This window comes from Haemorhous mexicanus, chromosome 2 (assembly GCF_027477595.1).
Source record: "Haemorhous mexicanus isolate bHaeMex1 chromosome 2, bHaeMex1.pri, whole genome shotgun sequence".
Lineage (NCBI taxonomy): Eukaryota > Metazoa > Chordata > Aves > Passeriformes > Fringillidae > Haemorhous > Haemorhous mexicanus.
Window position 1 is genome coordinate 81,343,514 of NC_082342.1, and position 12,691 is coordinate 81,356,204.

The window sequence follows — 12,691 nt, forward strand, 5'->3', positions numbered from 1 at the left end:
AAACTGGCAGGCATGGAAAAACAACACCCTGCTAGCCAACACCACAGCCTTATAGTTGCAGATCTTTGAGCTTAATCAAAGGCTAGGACTTGATGGCATTCCTCATTGACTTAATGTGGTTTTTACCTTCAGACACAGAATGGCACACTTAGTGGAATTTATTCCACACACCTGTATTGTGTACTCCATGTATGAATGAGGCCTCATGGGCAGATATTAGTGACACAGAAAACAGCAAGTGCCAGTGTAAATAGTATCTCTAAATCATTTTGGGCACATGTCTAAGTCTTCCACTCACTGCAGAATATGAGCACAAGCCTTTCTTCAGGTGAGAGCCTGAGCAAGCATCTGGAAAGCACTACAAGGGAATTTTGGATCCAAAAGGGGAATGAATGCGCCAAGCACAGATCTAGCAGGAAAGAGAATGTTGCAGATCATCACTTGAGGGCCTAATGTGACACGTTGGGTCTGTTATGCTCAATTTGGTCCTCTGGGAAACCTAGCTGTTTGTTTGCCTCCCATTGACACAGTTTATAATCATCACCTGACCAAGGAGACCTTTGTCAGCAAGTCCTGGTGCTTGCCTGATGAAGTGAGCTACTCAGGCAGTTCAGGGTGAAGACCACAGGGAGCACCACAAAGAGCTGCAGGTGAGTGATATATCAAAGGATGGGTGTGGGAGGGTTTAACAAGAGCAATGGCAGGTTTGGAGCAGCGGGTGAGAAATATAGCTTTGCCCATGGTGGCCCACCTGCCCAGGCTTGCCAGAGGAGAATCTGCTCTGTATGAGGAAGGGAGGGAGGGTGAAGTGTCAGGAGTACACTTCACAGCTGTGGAGCAGACTGAAGGACAGTTGAGAAGGCAGCTAATTCCAGAGAAGTCTCAACAGGAACATCTGAATTTAAAATTACTGAAACTGAAAGAATTTCTGCATCCCAAAATAAGGGAAAGGAAGGGAAAAGGCTTTCTGAAACAGCGTTTCATTGCTAACCATGTTTTACTGCTAGCTGCAGCTACCAATGCTCTGATTTTATACTTGGGTAAGAGATTCCCCCACTCCTGGGCTGGGGTCACACTCAGAGCCTTTATTTCATTGCAGCTGGTATGTGGACGACACAAGAGAGCACTGCTTCTACTGCCCCTAACAAGCAGGGCTATTCAAAGAGAGCCCTTCCTAACCCTCACTCTGGGACAGGCCATTTTGAGCACTTCTGTTCAGACCTTCCTTTTGTCCTAACTTCCTTTCCTTCTTAGGACACTTTTTTCTTTCCCCCCCCCCCCCACCCCCAAAAGGCACTGCACAGTCCAGAAATTCTCTGCTCCTTGTGTTGCATGTCTGGAATCCTAACAAGTCAAACCACAGGAGTTAAGCCAAAAATCTGAATGGAGACAATTAAATTCTTCAACACTTGCAAAAATTAAGGAGTCATAATTTATACTGACTTTAAAATCCACCCCATCTGTTAGTACATTTCTAACAATGTGATTTGTCACAGTAAAAAGTAATTAAATGAAATGTATAAAAACGAGTCTCATACTGGTTTATGCATAAAATATATTTTATTATAATTAGTCACCTGAACAAAAGATGATGAAGCAATTATCACTGGCAATGCCATCAGACTTTAAACACACAGCAATTGTATCGCAGGCAAAATATTTTCTCCCATAAAGAACTGATTCACACCGAATATTTAACAGCAAAACCCAAGTTTTATTTAGGTAATCCAATTGTATTGAAGAAACAAAGTTTTGTGAAAGGACAGCAGTTATGTGCAGTGTTGGGACCTGATTCAGAGTCAATTAAAAAGCTCCTGCTGATTTCAGTGGCTTTCAACCAGCTTCCTCAGTGTGCCACTGTGCTGAAGAGCTCCCTCACTGAGCCAATAGAAGGAATCAATGGTCTTTTACATTAGGAGAAGAATAACCCACCCGGATTAAATTGATCTCAGTGGCTCGACTACGTAAAAAAGTTCACATTAAAGCTGCCCATTATCATGTGAATATTCAAACCCTTCTAATGCTGCTACTGTTTTTACTATTTCCATGTTGTCCTGTTGTGTTTTGTTGTTTTTTTTTTTTTTTTTTAAACTTGACACTTGCAGACACACCTGTAGTATTTTATTTCTGAGCTGGAAAACAGAAAGCTCTTTGGTTCAGTGTAATACCTTGTGAGGTGTTATTGTTTGTGCTCACAGACTAAACAAGAAACTTTGAGAGAAAAAAACAAAAAGGAACTTAAAAAATATAATACTAAAGCCATATATAATGAAAATCTTGCAGGGGGGAGAGATGGGATTCATGCCATAAGCAGAGAAACAAAAAGAACATCCACAGAGGGAATGATGAGGGGATCCATTTCTAACCTGACTGTCCTTGTCAGTAATTTAGGAAGAGCCACTGGTACCTGCTAAACAGCCTCCTCCAAGGGAGCAGCTCTCTGCACCATCACAAAAGAAACAAACAATCAGACAAAGCCATTTAGGGTCAGAACAGATAAAAATGTCTGTCCTTCTGATCTTAGAATGAATTTCTAATATGTCTCAGAAACTTAAATCTCCTTCTTCCCTTTCCTCCAGCTATAGTCTTTTAAGTTTCTTCTGCTTTTGGGCAATGAGGATTTTGTTTATAATGTGGAAAATACAAAATCCAAAGAAGTTTTGTTTGAATTCCTGGAGGGAATTTCTTTCTTTATTTATGTCTCTTAAACTAAGAATTTAAGTTATGCAAATCTAAGTTGCCAACTTTATATTATGCTTGTGCATGTTTTTTGTTTCTTTAATCAACTCTTACTCCTGTCATGTTGAAAAAGGACAAGCTACAATAAACAAAAAACAAGTTTTCCAGAAAGTAGCACACAATCCTGCATTAGTGTTTCTTGCCATCCTTTTTTTCTACCTATTTATGCCTCAAATCTATCTAACCAATATTGCCCACAGCTAAGAGCACTGTAGCCCAGAAGACTGCTATAACATTGACTCTGAAGCAGTAAAAGAATAAGTGACATTGTTCATAACTCAAACATCCCTACCATATTTCATTTCCAACATTTAAAAATAAAAACCAGAATCCCAAAGCCTTCATTATTTAAGTTAAACAATGAAACTGTTACTGTGTTGCTTGAAGCCCTGCTTTGCTCCCAGTGTCCTAGGACAACTTTTTTTCCTGAAGAGTGATGAAGAAAACATTTTATAAGACACAGATACAGGCAAAACACAGCCTCTTTAGATCAGTTCCAGGATTACAGGTCGCCATGAAATGAAGGATAAAAGAGGGAAAGGATTATGCCAGGAAAACATGAGAAAAAGCAGTTTCATCTCTCTGTCAAGGTAAGTTGCAAGGAGGCAGTTTTAAAAGGTGATAATTTTCTTTACCTTCCTTCTTACCTGGGAAATGCTTAGAATAAAGAAGAAAAAAATGTGAAAATGCCTCAGCCTGCACAAGCAAGCCAGAACAGTGTTGACAGGATTACAGAAGTTGCCTAATTAGTTCCTTCTTTGCTAATATCCACCCTAAGAACTTCACTTTAGCTGGTAAACAATCAACAATTCAGGGAGAGAAGCTCAGGAGCTAAATATCAAATCTGAATGCTCTTCTTTCCTACTAAGAGTCACTTGCCACCAGAGCTACTCCCATGGGCAGCAGGGACAGGCCTGGGAGTGGGGCAACTCCCCCTGGCACAGAGGTGGCAGTCCAGGAGCAGTGTCAATCAGCCCTACAGCCTCCCCAGGGTGACCCTCCTCCTCCTCCCTCTCTTCCACCAGCTTTTGGAAAGGGGAGAGGCATAACTTAGCCTTCATTCTGATGTCTTTTTATTAAAGGGAGCAGGAATTGCTCATCAGGTGTGTATGTCCACTTGTGGGATGTATACTTTCCACACAGCCCCACAAGGAGAGGGGTGGATGCTGCTGCTGTGCTGTTCCTGTGAGACCCACACTAAAACCAGATGTGACAGTGACCAACAACTGGATCTCTTTAAATGTGTCTTGAAAGTCATATACATGACTTGAAAATTACTGCTCATTTCTTAGCATATTAAAATGGATAAAATCCTAGTCAAGAGTTTTGCACATCCAAAGAAACAGAAATTGCTCTGACTTAACTTTTCCCTCTTCCTCTATTTAAACAAACAAACAAACAAAAAACAAACAAACACACAATCAACCAACCAACCCCCCAAAATTAAAAAATTTTCATAAACCCACTTTTCTAAAACAGAAATGAATTCCAGACTGCTAGAATGTCTCAGTGACTTGATAGCAACCATGGTGCATGTTTTTCTCTTCCTTAGAAAAATAACAAAAGAAGTCATACAACTCACAAAGCTACCCCAATTCATTGCTATACTCATTTGCATCTACGTTTTATTCCCATTCTTCTACCTTTTATTTGTGTCCCCTAGATGGTTAACTCCACAGGGAAGGGATTATATCTTTTCTTTCTTATATAGTTCTATGCATAATGGTCCCCTACTGGTTCTTTTGGACATCACCATAATATAAATACAAATATTTATTACCACTGCCAACACCTAGAAGAATTATCCCTTATATCTGTGCAGCCACAGTCAGTAAAATGCTATAGATCCTGGTCCAGTAAATGCATGAGAATTGCTGTTACATATTGATCCATATGTTAGTGGCACCTGTAAGACCTGCAGCCATCCAGGTTAGTTGTTCTAACTCCTTATTCACCATCATCAGGACTCTATATCACTGCTAACCTACACATACAGTAGGTTACGTGCCTCACACTGGGTGAATAATTTTTGTTTTCACAGGACTCACCATTAACAGAGAGAGAAATTATAACCTGTGTCCAGCAAGCTCACTGCCTGGCAATCTTCCTCCCTTTCATTTGCAGTGGCACACTAAAAGCTGGCAAGACAGACTTTATGCAAAGCCCTTCTGCAATAAAGGTAAGACACAAGGGACTACTTGTAAATGACTGATTTTCTCCTTTCTGCTCAGTTCCCAGCTATATATTATATATTATGGTCTGGTGTTACAGGGAGATTATATATCTGTCACATGGTGAAAGTTTTCATGACTGCTGACTCCACTTTCCACACTTAAATCTATGGTTTTTCTAACACACCCAGGCACATATGTCCTTTTAAAGCCAAGCTCAAATGAAATACAGTATCAAATGAAAATAATATTATGGCAGGTGTCTGAATTCCAGATTGTTTTTCTTAGATTGATAGCAAGATTTTACTCCAGGATATAAAAAGTCTCTAACAAATAAATACTGTATTATAAACTCTTTAGGTATATATAAGGTCTAGGTAGAACAGCTGTATGAACAACAAGGGAATTTGCTTCCTCCTTTCATCTCTAAAACAGGTCAATTTCTGAAGCAGAGCTAGTCCCCAGTTCTGGAAATTGGGTGGTGATTCTTATAGACATACGCTTTCTTGCCTACCCAGAACCAGAGGCAGATGAGTTGTGCTGGCGTGTCTTGAGATGGTGTGGCTGATTTGGTCTTCTCTGGAGGCTGCCCTGCAGAGCCCCAGGCTGATGTTATCACACCACTAACCACAAAAGAATGACTGGACATCTTTTTGTCTCTTCTGTCTCAGTGGTTTTCCCAGCACGTGGCAGGCTCTGCTCCTCAAAACAAACACAGGGTCTGGACCCGCTGCTCCGACAAAGGTGTCAGGTGCAGGGCTCCTGTTTGGATGTCCTCAGGAGGCAGAGAGCTCCAGGTGGTATGTGGCTTTTGCACAGTGTCTACACCTGAATGTGAGGAGAAGAGGGAAAAATTATGGGCTGTTTTCTTCTGCTTGGCAGCAAATATCTGCACCAGCTTTCTCTTTCCTGACCTGTAGATGGCTGCACATGAGACCACTGCTCTGAAATCTCATCTCAGTCAAGGGGGAAAAATGCACACTTTTTAGAGCAATGTTCATTTAGATGTATGTTTTGTGATCAGACAAATCTTTTAACCAGATTCTTCTTATTTCTCATCAGTGTCTGGGTAAATGCCACCTCTACCTGGCACATAAGTTTCAGAGAGAAATGTGACTCTGGCCTTATGAACATGCACAGTTTTTGTCATCCACTTCTAAATTGAGACCCATACACCAGCCAGGAAAAGTGCTGTGACATGAGCTGATTTACTCAAGCAGCACAAGTTTTTTGCTTTTTCCACTTGCTCTGTCCTTGTCATTAAACTGCCATCAAACCCTGCTACCAGCTCTTGTATTTCCTGTTGCTTCCCAGACAAGGTTTCCTTTCTCTTCTGCACAGTTTCTTGCATTAGTCCATGTACAGTGAACTGTGCCATGAAGTTATCTAGAGTGTACTTCAGATGTTGATACCACCACAGGAGATGTCTTAAATATATATTGATCCAAAACAAGACTGAAAACATGATTTTTGTACTAAGTTAGATCTGCAGCTTGAGTGAACTAATGAATACTTTTGACTTTTAAGTAGGGAACCAACCTTTTTGCTCTGCCTAATGAGAAGCCCATGCATTTGATTGTTTGATCCATTTCTTCAGTTCAGCATACAGGGTAACAACTTTTGGCTTTTCATTCTGCTAATAAGGAAGAATTCAGATAACTGGTGTCTGTCCAAAATCACTAAATATCACTTCATTTTACCATAGGCTGAATTCAGCTGCCTGCTTGATTTCTCAAAGCTAGTGGGACTTGGCTGCATTATTTTATTAGTGTTTCATTAGCATGTCTAGAAGACCGTTTTTCAACATTTTCAACCTAGCATTTGAGGGGATTTTATTTGGAAAATAAAGTTATCTTCTACTTCACTGACAGAGGCCGTGTCCTCACTAACCTCTGGCTGTGTGTGCTGAGGCTCCCACAGGTGGTCACAGACACCCAAATTCAGTGGTGCTGAGCGTGGGCAGGGGCTCCTGGCAGGGCTGGGCACCGTGGGCAGCAAACACGGGCATCACGCTCCGGGCTGGAGCCAGGATGCAGCAGGGTGGGTACACACACGCCGTGCGCGGGAGCCTGGCAGCACGCCCAGGTCCTCCAGTCTAGACACAGCCAGTGGCTTAATTAACAGCTAAATAAAAGTTAGGCTGGAACTTTAATGTTCCTCGAGTACTTTGGTTGTTTGCTGGCAGCTTTCCTGGCCTGTGAAAGGCTACCCAAGCACAGACAACCTCCAGGCTCACACAGCCACCTAGAGCAGCTCATGGGCAGTCCCTCTGATGGGGTTCATGAGCTGAGCGGTGCACAGGGTCACGTTACCTGCTTTGGAGTGTCTGACCTGGCCTCCCTGGCCTCTCCTGTAGGTCCTGTGGCCAAGTCCTCTTGACTAGGTCCTGTAGGTCCTGTGTCATACCTCCTAGCCCACTGGGATGTCTTTGACCTTCTAAGATGCCTGAAACGACTGTAGACTCACTTGTGTAGAGTCACTGGGTGATTTCATCCATCTCCCTGCACACAGGGACTGTAAAAGACAGCTCCTGCTCTTCAGAGTCTCAGCAGTGAAGACTGGTACATGCATGAACATGGCAACAGGATCAAAGTGATGTGCAAATATCCAGCAGTTCATGCTCTAGGAATTACTGAATTGGTACTATGGGACCAACCAGGCACCTCAGCCTTGGGTTAGGATGTGGTTATGGCCAGTACTGTGCACATTGGCACAGAAACTAGCAATGTCTTTGCTCCAAGGAAAAGGCAGAACTTGAAGATATAAAAGGTATCAGTGTTGTGTTATAATCTTGAGATTGTCATCCACAACACTTTGAGGTACTGCAAAAAATCTGGGAGTACCTGTGTACAAATTTAGCATGGAAAAAACAAATATTTTGCCCAGTCAAAACCAGAGGGGGGCTACTTAAAATAAAGATGAAAGGTTGGACGACAACAGATGGTGAAAGTGCTTACCAGTGAAAGCAAACATTTTCTGTGTAGTAAAAAGGAGAGAGTGATTCAAAGAGAAACAAAAATTCCTGTAGATCTGGCTAGATGGGAGCAGGGCAAATAAAGGGTTTCTCAAGTTCATGGAAAAGCACTTTGCAGGATCTACCTGGAAAAGCTGTGCCTCCTGGGATACAATATTTGTGCCAAACATTGCTTTCCTCTTGAAAATAAGTAAGTATTTTCCCTTTTTTCCTCATCTTCCTTCTCTCTGTGTCCCTCACAGGAAACTTCTCTGCAGACAAATGTTGGATTAAACAAATTCCCTGATCCAAGTGGTAGGGCACAGATTTTGCTCCTGTTCTCTGAGATGAGTCTCTTACCAGCTGTAATGCCTATGAACATTTGTGCTTTCAAATAAAAATATTATTAAAATGAAATCTATGTTTGTACTTCCCATGTCGCTGGTCTTAAAAGTAGACAGGTATCACAAGGCCTTTAAAAAGAGCTTGGAGAGTGGTCTCTCAATCAGTTTCCATTTCTGCTCCCACTACACTGACACAGAGATTTCTCCCAGGGCATTCCAACAACAAAAAAAGGTGAATCACTGACATCCTTAAAAATCTTAAACTTTTCTGTTCTCAGGATATTTTCAGAACATCTCATAAAAATAGAAATCTCTGCTATTGTGGCTCCTTTCCACCTTTGCCAACGCATAGACAACCATGCAAGGAGAGACGTTGTCAGTCACCCACTCCAACAGCCTCTCTCACGTGGACAATGTGACTTCCCTGAATGCATTCATGTTTGGATTGGAGCAGATTTTTAAAACAAACAAACAAACAAACAAACCAAGAAGCAAACAGTGAACCTCACACACTTGACTTAGGATTGTGGAAACCATTGTATGTGGAGGATATTGCTGTCTGCATGAAAAGCAACGGCTCCTCTGCTTTTGTCTGAAAAAATCAGACAGTTTTGTCAGAAACGAGACAGAAAAATAGGTCTATTTTTAAAGAAAATACATCAATGAGGTGTATTTCAGTCAGAAAAAAAAAAGAGCAGCCGTTTGATTTCCATGAATACTGCTCATTCAAAGCCTGTAGTGAAGACTTCCTAGTTTGCCAGACAGTTGGTGGAGTCAGCCATGCCAAACTTGGCACATATTTAAGAGATATACAAACACAATGGATTAGCGGTATTTATATTTCACCCTTCACCTCTCACGGGGGTCACGTTCTCAGAAGAAGGTGACATCATTGTGAAACTTTACCCTGCTTAAGCCCCAAGCAACATGTCTCCTTATTTAAAGATCAGATTATCCCTCCTTCATTGTTTTGCATTTGATTTTGTTCCTTTTCTCTATTTTGGGGAAGGGCAGCTCAGTATTTTGAGGAGGTGATGGAGCATGTCAGGATTTAAGGAGTGAAAGGGAAGAGATTGGTTTGGATTTTCTGCCTCTCTTTTGTGTGCTCTAAAGCTCAATATACTTAGAGTGGTGACTGCAGGTACATGGGCAGAAGAAAGCTTTTGTGCTCTTATAAACCCCAGCGTTTGCTGGGACTATACCTCTATAGTCAGACGACAGGAAAGAAGTTCAAACAGTTTTTTAGCCACTTTCCATTTCAATGGGTGTTTATTAGCAATATCACTGAGTCCCAGAGACAGCATTTTAAAGTGCTGATAAGGAGTTTGATGCACACACAGATAATGCAGTGCAAAGAGCAGTAATGAGTATGGATGTCCCTGTTTAAAAGAAAGCTGGAGGACTAAGTCTTGCTCACCTGTGAGTTTATAATTTTCCATAAATGGTAACTGAGTGTTAATATGTGGGAAACAACAGCAACACTATTGTTTCTACCTCTTCTAGACAGTTTCTTACTTCACTATGCTCAAGCAAATCCCTCATCTTCAGCAGGTTTGTAAACTCTGAATAACTGTGGAAAACACTTATCTTTCTGTCATCTTTATCTAAAGTAGTTTGTGGAATAAGAAGAGCAAATCTGAACCCCACGTCATGAATCAAAGGAGTTTCTTATGTCAGGATTTTTTAGCAATTTTTAAAAATATTGCTAATACAAATTCATTGTATTTTATATTAATGGATGTGACAAACACAGCAGATATAATAATTTCAGGAGAAAACAGTTTCAAAGAAATATGGTAAAGCAAGTGACTCGGTGAGATATTGGCAATTCTGAGGGGAACTCACGTCATTGACCATATGGAAGTGACAAAGTATCACCTTGATGCACTGTTCAAAGATTAATATGAGAATAATGTCATCTTCAATGTCTGCTGAAGGCAGGTTGTAATTATGTGAATATTTTGGATACTGTCTTCTTACTGAAGGTGGGTGAATACTGTCATGAATGTTTGATCAGACATTTAACTGGAGTTGCTTCTGCCTCACTCACACCTCTTTTGCACTCACTTTCCAAGCACTGCAGTATATTTCAATTTTACTGCTACTTGAAAAAAAAAAAACAAAACCAAAAAACCAAAACCAAACGAAACAAAAACAAAAAAGCAGCAAATTTCTAGGTAATATATTTAAGTATTCCTTTTAAAAGGCATTATATTTTAGCATTCATGACAATTTGTGGTAGAAATACTGGTATAATTACTTCATTTGAGCCAACAGCAAGGTTTGAAATTGGAAAAAAACCCCAACAAACACAAAACAACAAAAATTAGGAGTGCCCTTAAAAACCAACCGGTTTTATGATTCTGTCCCAAATTCTCATTAGGTCATTCACAAACAGGGAATTAAGACTGGGGAAACCTCCATGTGCATTTTAATCCTGGTCTCATTCTCAGAGACGTCAGTGATAAAACTTCCACAGATTTCAACAGTGCTGCATCAGAACCTTCATCCTCATGAACATTAAGTAAAGAAGGAATAGCACCATGTAAGATACATGGCCAGTTATTATTTACTGAGAGAAAAATATTGACAGGGACTAACAAATACCTGCAGATCTCTCAGTTAACATGCATTTTACTACATTATATTTCTTTGTATCAACCTCAAAATTCTTATCATATGCAGAAACTACACGGAAATATTTCAGATCTGCACCTTTGGACATTGCACAGGGTGTAATTCAGCACCCATACAGGGGACACATACATGTGCTAAAGTATTTTTCTGACTTACCTTCCTTTTTAATTTCCCTTTGAAGTCCTCTTTACTATTGGTTTTATCTGGAGTAGGAACGAGTTTCCCATAGAATAAAGTACTTCTTTACGGAAGGCAATGGAGGAAATTTCGTGACTTTACCAGGTTTCAGTTTTTGAGAGTGGGGTGGTAGTTTTGTGGCAATTTCCACTTTCTATATTAATTCTTGGAGTAGCAGCTCTTTTACTAATTTTGTTCCCTATGAGTAAAGCAGGGCTTTCTCTGAGCCTTCAGGGATTTGATGTTACAGAGTTCCCAAGGTTTGGTTTCTCTAGTTAAAGAAGCTCTTTTGCATTGTTTCCACCTGAGCATCCAAACTGTGTTCAAAGAGAGGGGAAGGTAAAATTAAGAATGACTCAGCATGTTATGACATCTCTTTGAATTAGTTGTAAGGGAGAGGGCAAGGACAGCCCTGTCTGGTGAAGAGCACCTGACCAGGCAGCACCTCTATTTTAGCTCATGCACCATGCCCCTGCTCCAGCCTGTAGAAATGACTACAGAGGGACAAAGTTTGAGGATGCTTGTGGACTACAGCTTTCATCCATGGAAATCAATCTTGCACATGCGTGTTTACATCCATACACACAAGGAAGGATGGATCTGACTTTTGGGCATTCTAGAAGTACCTGCTGTGAGGTGTATCCTCCTTACCCTCTATCAAAGCAGAGCTCAAGAAATGTGACCTCCTTGAAGACAAAGACACTCACAGACACTGAGGGCTGCCCTTAGCTCAGAGCTACACTCAGGAGTCCTTCAGCTCTTCATACTGCACCTCCTTCTCGGGAGGAGAGAAATCTTGCAGATAGTAATGACTGTGACAGTAGCTCTGAGAATCTAGCACTTGTGAAAACAAAATCTTGCCTTCTGTGTTGCAGTGTAGTAAAAAATAAAAAACCCACCCAAAGAAACAAATTCTAAAAAAGAATGCAAATAAAATACCTGAAAATGGTTAAATTTCTAATGACTGGTTCAAATAATAACCTCTCTTAGACCAGAGTAATCTTTGATACAAAGGTTTGGGAATACGCACAAGGTGTCTCCCAGTGGTGATGTAAGAAAAGTGAGAAGTTCAATTCAGGCTGTAATCAAATGTGGAACCTGTATTCTAGAGAGATGCTAATTCTCCAGAGAACATGATAGCTGTCGCCGATAAATACACTGCCAAGGCCTGACATACTCTGGTTCAAGTAACCCACCCATCCATCACACATACACGCACACTTCAAGGCTTCCTAAATTCTGTTTCCAGGGCCTGATCCCTGAAAGACTGAGGAACACAAACAACCTTGCTACATGCCAGTAATCCCATTATCAGGCAGGATCAGGCCCTGATACTGAACATACTATCTCATTGGTTGTAATCAAAATGCAAATGGCTTACGCTGCGTTTGGGTTAAGCAACAAACACCAGGAATATTTTGAGATTTCATACTCATAGAATTGAGAAATCTTCGAGGTTGTTTGTCAAAAAAGAGTTGCATCATTATATTTTTTTGCATTCCAGTTGTGTTAGCTATGTTAATGTATTACAATTTTTAAATCATGTTTTGTTCCCAAGTCCTTCTATGTTTTTTACAAAAACATCTCTATCATTACATTTGCATTTTAAAAGACTGCGGATGTTATACTTACAATGGGCATTATTTACATTTCAGATTTCCATATATCTG

The 12,691-nt window shown here is 40.7% G+C and overlaps 1 long non-coding RNA gene across 1 annotated transcript; it reads left to right on the forward strand.

Moving 5' to 3' along the window:
• Positions 1-555: 555 nt before the first annotated feature.
• Positions 556-8,248, forward strand: LOC132324289 (uncharacterized). Its single transcript, XR_009485562.1, has 3 exons — positions 556-650; positions 4,781-4,918; positions 8,127-8,248. It is a non-coding gene; the product is annotated as an uncharacterized LOC132324289 (long non-coding RNA).
• The last annotated feature ends 4,443 nt before the right edge of the window (positions 8,249-12,691 follow it).